Source organism: Pelodiscus sinensis, chromosome 24, assembly GCF_049634645.1.
Source record: "Pelodiscus sinensis isolate JC-2024 chromosome 24, ASM4963464v1, whole genome shotgun sequence".
NCBI lineage: Eukaryota > Metazoa > Chordata > Testudines > Trionychidae > Pelodiscus > Pelodiscus sinensis.
Window position 1 is genome coordinate 4177938 of NC_134734.1, and position 7842 is coordinate 4185779.

At 62.7% G+C, this 7842-nt stretch overlaps 1 long non-coding RNA gene across 1 annotated transcript; it reads left to right on the forward strand.

The window, feature by feature from the left end:
• Positions 1-1110: 1110 nt before the first annotated feature.
• Positions 1111-3533, forward strand: LOC142819597 (uncharacterized). Its single transcript, XR_012897474.1, has 3 exons — positions 1111-1471; positions 2184-2342; positions 3399-3533. It is a non-coding gene; the product is annotated as an uncharacterized LOC142819597 (long non-coding RNA).
• The last annotated feature ends 4309 nt before the right edge of the window (positions 3534-7842 follow it).

The following is a 7842-nucleotide window of genomic DNA, read 5'->3' on the forward strand; positions in this document are numbered from 1 at the left end:
CGGAAGGCACCAAGAGGCAGGGTGGAGGAGAGACAAATGCCAGGGGGCCAAGTGGAGACAGTGAGGAAAAGGGCAGGAGGGGAGGTGTCAGTGGGAGGGGGACAGGGTGATGCTGGGAGAGGAGAGGGTAAGGGCACTGGGGTCTAGAGGGGGAAGGGGAAGGTGCTGGGAGAAGGCTTGAAAGAAGGGGGGCATTAGGAAGGTGGGGATGGAGCGAGGCACGTGTGAGGGCACAGAGGGGCAGGAGGGGTATGGGGGGCAGAGGGTGGTGAGGGGGAGGGCATCAGGGAAAAAGACAGCAAAGGGGGCAGGGGCAGTGAGGGGGGGGCACCAGGAGGGTGCAGGGCTAAGGGAAGGTGCAGGTGCCAGGGGATTCTGGGGGTGAAGCAGAAGGACAGACACCTGCAGGGGAGGGACCAGCACCAGAGGAGAGAGGCAGGGCGGGTGTGTAGAGGGAGCTGTTAGGAGAGGGGATGAGGAGGGGTAGCTCACACGATCAGAGTGGGGCTACTGGAGGAGTGGGCACAGGGGTGGGAGAAGGGCTGGTGGAGGGGGGCAGGTCTCAGGAGGTCTGAGGGCGGTGAGAAGGGCAGCTTACAGGGCGGGTGGGTGGGCAGTGGAGGGTGGGGACTATACCCATTCTGGGCACCACCAAAAATTATACAAACCTGCCACCCCTGGTCCTGGGGCCAGAACTGGCTCTGTCCTCTGAGCAGGGCCAGCATCACCAGGGTACCAGACACCACAGCTCCAGTTCTGGGCTGTTCTCTGCAACAACAAACTCCCCACCTTTGTCACATTAAACCAGTAACATCCAGGCACCGAGTGCCCCCCTGTATGCAATCCTCCCCATTAAACCTCCAAAACTCCCCACTTCCCCACACCTTCCTCTTGCTTCAAGGGCAGAACGGCTCATGACGCTCTGAGATCCCAGCTGGCCAGAGCTAGAACAGGACCGACCCTCACCCCTTTGTCAGGGCCGCTGAGCCGTGACTGCTGGTGCCTTCTCGGCCCCCTTGGGCCTGTGGCTGGGGAGTCGCTGGGGCTGGAAGGGTTAAAAGGAACAGGCAGCTTCACACACTTCCCCCCATCTCCCATTGCAACCTGCACTGGGCTGAGGTTTCTCCTTTCCCAGAGAAAGTGGAAGTTGCTCTGCCGCAGCCAGACAGCAAAACAAAAGGCTTCCAGGGGAAGAAAAGGGGAGAGGGTGGAGCTGGAACCCCTCAGTCCCCACTTCAGCCCCGGCTCTAACCACTAGACCACAAGCCTCTGTCACTGTCGCTACAAAGGCCAGGAAGTTACTGTCACAGTTTCCTTTCCTCCTCTGGGCTACCAGCCATTCACAGCACTTCGGGCTATTGCCACAGACAGAGATGAACATGACCAGTAGTTATCTGCCAGACCTCCCTGCTCTCCTGTTAGTGCCAGCGGTGGGATCACACCCGAGTCCCAGCCACTAACCCAGGCCCAGGTAAGAGCCACTTTTCCTTGTATTGGGGTAAAAAGCCAGATTTGGGGGGAATGACGCTGCCCATCTCTACATCACTGATAGGAGAGCAAATAGCGAAGATACTTATGGGAGGAGCCCAGCAGAGGTCGGGGTCTGGGCAGCCAGGTGCTGCCCACACACAACCAGAGACAGCCCCTGCCTCAAAGAAGTTGCAATCGATGGGAAAGGAAAGCGAGGCAGAGTAAGGCCATGAGAAATCAAGGGTAGAACTCCAAGCCCTCCACTACTGTACTCTAACCACTGGGCCGCATTGTCGCACCAGGCCAGGGGGTAGCAATGCAAATACCCTGAGGGCTTCCCAAACCCGGGGTGAGAGCCGGTCTCTGCCCAACGAGCTCACGCTGTGCCGGGCGGGGACTGACCTTGGCAAGGCAGCATCACCCTGCGCTGTTAAACAGCTGCCCTACCCCACCCCAGAGCAGGCTGCATCTCCCTGCAGCCAGAGAGGATTCACGGGACAGGCTGGGAAAGGGTCCGAGACCCCCTGGGAGACCATGCTGGGCTGGCAGCTGCTCAGAATGGGAGATGGAGTTTGGGGGAGAGTTGGGGGCTGGGCCTAAGGATTGTGGGTTCTATGCCGGCTTTGGGGGCAGCTCAGGGGTCAGTAGCTTAATGGGGGAGCCAGGACCCCTGGGTTCTCGTCCCAGTTCTGCAAAGGGACGTTTCTTTCCAGACCCACCTGGGCTCTCAGCCCCCAGCCGGCCAGTTGCACCATCTCCCAGCGGGAACCTTCTGAGAGGACTGGACAACGCCAGACGCTGCCCCCCCCAGGCTGGGCCCACGGAGCCGGACCCTGAGAAACAGGCTGGTTCTCAGGGAGGAAGCAGCAGAGGTAGCGTCAGGGCATGAGGGTGGGGGAGGGGCAGTTCCCGCGCAGGCAGCGCTGGCCCCAATGCCCCGTTGTGCAGCCGGAGCAGGGCTGAGCAGGATTCGACCCCTGAGCTGTGGGGTCCAGCCTGCGGGTCACCCCACTGGGAGCCTCAGGCTTTAAGGGGCTCTCTGCTGGGCGGGGGAGGGGCAATTCATGTGCTGTCCCCACCCCCCCCACCAAAATCTCACAGCTTCCATTGACCGGATTTGAGATAATTTTGCTGGGGGGGGTGTGGACTGGAGCAGAGAACCACATGGAACAACCAGCCGTTGGGTGCAGCCGCAGGAAGGGAGCCTGCCAGGGGGTCCTGCAGGGCCGCTGGCTGGGAGCCGCCTCGGTAAACACCTCCCGGCCAAAGCTTCCCTCTGGCAGCCCAGCTCCTCCCCCAGCAACGCCCTGTGCCCGACCACCACCGCCTCCTGCCCCAAACCCTCTGCACCCCCCTCCCCCAGGTCACAACTCCCTCCCGGAACCTGCATCCTCTCCTATAGACCTGCCCCTTCCCGGACCTGCACCCCATTCCCCTGCCCAGATCACAGCCCCTCCTTCACCCAACCTCCCTCCCAGACCCCACCTCTCTCCTGCCCCCAGTCTCCTACTGAGCTCCCTTCTGCGCCCAGATCCGTCCCACACGCACCCCCCCCCCCTTCTTTGGGCACTTACCAAACGCTTGGACCGGCCCCATCAAGAGTCACGGCCCCCACCCTGCGCGAGAGGCGGATGTGATGCAGGGAGGGGAGCTCCCTGGGGAGTCCGGCCTGATCTCTGCTTCTCCTGCCTCGCTGGTCCCAGCAGTGACACTGAGACCGGACCCTGCCCCTTGGGCCTGCCATGCCCTCCCCAGCTAGGATCTTTCCAAGGGGTCAGAGCATCCCCCAGTGTCCCTACCGCACCCCAAAGTGGTTAGTCCCCCCCCCATCTTCCCGCACGTGTCACCCCACATGGGAACCTGCCCCTGGCCAGGCGCGCAGCCTACGAAGCGGCCAGTCTCTGAGCCCCGCGCCTGTTTCTGGGCAGCAAACTCCCAGACGGGCCCTGGCTGGGAAACACCCGCAGCACAGCTGATCCCGCAGCCGGGAGCCAGGGCCCTGAACAGACGAGTCGCCCCCGGGACACGACGGGGAGTCACTCCGGGTGCTCTCCCCTGCCAGGCCGGCGGCGCTCGGGGCGGACGGAGATGGCCTGGGTGCTGGTCCCTGCCCTCTGCCTGCTGAGCGGTGAGTAGCCAGCCCGGCCCCGCCCTGCCCCGCCCTGCCCTGCCCCGCCCTGCTCTGCCCCTGCCCCTGCCCTGCCGCGCCCAGGCACCCGCATGGGACCGTTCCCTGGCCCTCCAGTACGTCTGCCCCACCACGGGGCTCAGGGACTGGGCTCCACGCAGGCAGGTCCCAGCCCCTCGCCCCAACTCCAGGGGGCATCTGGCCCAGAACCTGAGCCCGAGTAGCTGGGCCCGCTGCTGGGGACATGGGGGTAGCACAAGCCTGGCTCTCAGGACAGAGCAGCCTGGGCCAACCCCAGCCCTGGGCTTTGCAGCGATGGCTCCTTCACCCCCTGCCCCGGGCTGCGTGTTTCCTGCGCCACGCCCTGCCCCTGGGCTTCTCGCTGCCCCTGTGCATCGGGGCGTCTCCTGGGCCGGCCTGGAGATCCTGCCCCCTGCCCTGCCCGTCCGCCAGCTCCAGCCCGACTGGCCCCACCCACGGCAGCCCCGGCTCCTGGTGCAGGGGAAGTGCCAGACCAGGAGTCACCGACCCGCCGGGCTGAGCGGGACCCCGGGGGTTAAAGCTCCCGTCCTGTGATGGAACCGGCAGGAACCGGCCAACTGGAATTGGTGGCTCCCGTCTGGCCCCTCGGCCTGGGTCCCCACAGTCAGGGCCCCTGGCACCCAGCTATGGGGAGCTGAGCGGAGAGGGGAGGGGGCACTGGAGGGATGTGGGGCCTGAACTGCAAAGGCCTAAAGCGAGGGGAGCCGAGGGGCCCGACTGAAGGGGGGCAGGGCAGTTGAATTAAATGGGTTTAGGGGGGCTGGTCTGAGCGGGGACTAATGGGCCTCAGAGGAGGGACTGGCAGACGGGGCTGGGCAGAGGTGGGAGGGGTCAGGCTGGGCTGAAGGCGGAACTGGGGGGGCAGGAGGGATTTGGGGCTGGGGAGATGCGTTGCAGGGTGGGGGATGGGCCGATGTCACAGGGGATCTTTCCCAGCTGGCAGGGGCGCACGGGCCGGGCTGTCACCCCACACGGGGGCGGGGGGCTCGGACGGGCTCACAACACAACATCCCCCATCGTGTTGTGATGCCCCTGGGCTGGGGGGTGGAGCTCGCCTGGCCCCTCCCGGGGGGATCTGTGCTGCAGCCCAGCCCTGGGCGGGTTCCCATCTCGCTGCGCTGGGCTGATCCCTGGGTCCTGTCCCCGGCAGGTGCCTGCGCCCAGGACTGGAGCGTGATCCTCGGCCCAGGGCCCCTGGCTGGCTGGGTCGGCTCCTGCGTGACCATCCCCTGCTCCTTCTCCCTCCCCCGGAACTGGACCGTCGGGGCCGTGAGCTGGACACGGGACGGGAAACAAACCGTGTATCACTCGGACGGGACTTGCATCGACCCTGCCTTTGTGGGGCGCGTCCGCTACCTGGGGGACCGGCAGGGGAACTGCTCCCTGCGGGTGGCCGGGCTGCGCCCCAGCGACCAGGGCACCTACTGCTTCCGGTTCGAGGCAGAGCAGGGAGGCAAGAAGGACTCCTGGAGCAGTAATCCCCGGAAGCCGGACAAGGGAGGGGGTGGGGCTGCCTGCAGGCTGGGACCGGGGGCTGTGTGTGAGTGAGTCTCAGCTGGCTCAGGATACAGGGAGGGGCCCCAGGACCCTGGCTTTAGGCTCCCGTCTCCCAGAAAGGATGTTCTGGCTGCTCCTGGTTCCTGTACCAAGTCTGAGCTACGCTGTGTCCCCGGCAACCCATGAACCTTCAGTTCTACCTGCCGGCTGAGAATCCCCTCTGGCCCCAGGTGGGGGTGCAGGGCCCGGTGGCTCCCCACCCCTCAGTGACAGGTGTGAGTCAAGCAGGCTCCATTGTCCACAGGCTGCCATGAGATGTCCCCTTGCAGCTGGGACAGGCCTGGGCCTTGTCTACACGGGAATGTGGTGCCAGCAGGGAGGCCAGGGCGAGCACCAGAAGAGAGTTCCCCAGCCCTAGGGAAACCTGGTTCACCCCAATGGTTTGCGGAGGGAGGGAGGGTATGTGTGTGCATGCGTGTGGGTGTGTGTGCGCACGCGTTTGTGAGAGTGTGTGTGGGGGGGGTGCGCGCGTGTGTGTGTGTGTGGATGTGCGTGTGCGTGTGTGGGTGTGCGTGGGTGCACGCGTGTGTGGGTGTGTGGATGTGCGTGTGCGTGTGTGGGTGTGTGAATGTGCGTGTGCGTGGGTGCACGCGTGTGTGGGTGTGTGGATGTGCGTGTGCGTGTGTGTGGATGTGCATGGGTGTGCGCGTGTGTGCGTGTGTGGGTGTGCGTGGGTGCGCGCGTGTGTGGATGTGCGTGTGCGTGTGTGGGTGTGCGTGGGTGCGCGCGTGTGTGTGTGGATGTGCGTGTGCGTGTGTGGGTGTGTGGATGTGCGTGTGTGGGTGTGCGTGGGTGCACGCGTGTGTGGGTGTGTGGATGTGCGTGTGCGTGTGTGGGTGTGCGTGGGTGCGCGCGTGTGTGGGTGTGTTCACACCCCTGAGCCAGACAGCTGCTACACAGTGAAGTGTTTGTGCAGACTTGACTAACCCTTGGCGACTGGCTTCCCTCTAAGGCAGGGGTCTCCAAGCTTTTTACACCCAAGATCACTTTTTAAATGACAGACCAAGCCAAGATCTACCGCCCTGCCCCTTCCTTGAAGCCCCGCCCTCTCTATTCTCCTCCTCTCCATCACTTGCTATCCCCTAGCCTTATACTGCTACTTTAAAAAAAAAATTCCCACCATTCCTCACAGCTACTCACCTGTGCTGTTGCTCGGTGAGTAGCTGCTCCTCAAATGAGGAAATCGAATGTAAATGTCCTGCGCAGGCGCGCAGTTCAGAGAGGGCTCAAGAGCTGCTCTTAGAGCCTCCGAGATCTACTGGTAGATCGCGATCTACTGGTTGGTGACCACGGCTCTAATGGGCCATCAGCGGGTCTGCCTGCTCCGTTGCTGCATCGGGGCCCTCTCACACCATATCTCCCTAGAGCAGGGGTCTCCAACCTTTTTGAGCACGAGATCACTTTTTGAATTTAAGGGCAATCCAAGATCTAACTCAAATATAAATGCCCTGGCCCCGCCTCCTTCCCGCCCCCTTCTACAATGCCCCGCCCCCTTGCTCACTCCATCCTCCCTCACGTTCATCAGGCTGGGGCAGCGGGTTGGGCTGCAGGCTCTGGTCTTGGATTAAGGGATCTGGAGTGTGAGGGGCTCTGAGCTGCTCTTGGGGCAGGCGGTTGGGGTGCCGGAGAGCTCGGGGCTAGGGCAGGGGCTTGGGGTTCATGACTGGGGTAGGATGTGGGCTCCAGCTGGACACTGCTTACTTCAGGTGGCTCCAGGGTGGTGGTGCAGGGGGGCTAAGGCAGGCTCCCCCCCTGCCCTGGCCCACTCTCTAAAGCAGCCAGCAAACTCCCTCCCAAGTTCTGTTGTGCCCCCTCTCTGCTCCGTGGAGATAGGATACAGGGTGGGGGGGGCACCCTGACATCAGCACCCTTCTCACCCTCATCTGCCCTGCACAGAAAGCAGGAGGCTTCCCAGGGGAAGGGGCAGCTCCAAGGCAAAGGGCAGGAGATGCACAGCAGTGCGGGGGGACAGGGGGGCAGGGGGAGGTAGCTGAAGTGCTGGCACTTGATAATAGCATCTTGGCCAAACTAGTCAGGATCCCCTGTCGGATGCTCCAAGATCTACCGGGAGATCCCGATCGACTGGTTGGTGATCGGTGCCCTACAGCAATCGTTCCCAGCTCCCCCTACAGCACGAGCACATGCAGTCCACAGGGTGTTAATGTTCAACACATCCAGGCTTTTAAAGTGACACATCCCAAGGCAGACACTGTACACCGCACATCATAATTATATGGGGGCTTCGGGGGCCACAATCTAACCACTAGCCTTCACTGCCACCTAAAAAGCAAATGCATTGCCTAGGCCAGGAAGCCATTATCACAGTTTCCTTTCCTCCCCTGAGCTAGCAGCCATTCACAGCGCCTGGGGCTATTGCCACAGACAGAGATGATATGATTAGTAATCACCTGCCTCAACCACCCTGCTCTCCTGTTAGTGCCAGCGGTGGGATCACGCTAAGCCAGGCCCAGGACCCAGGTAAGAGTTACGCTTCCTTCTTTTGGGGCAAAATGCCAGAGATGGGGAGATTGATTCTTCAGATTTCTAAAATCAATTAAAAGGCAATTAAACAGTGAAACAATTGGGGGCTGAGACTGGAGGCCCATTGGGCCTGCGGGGGGACACAGCGCGAGACAGTCTCTCAT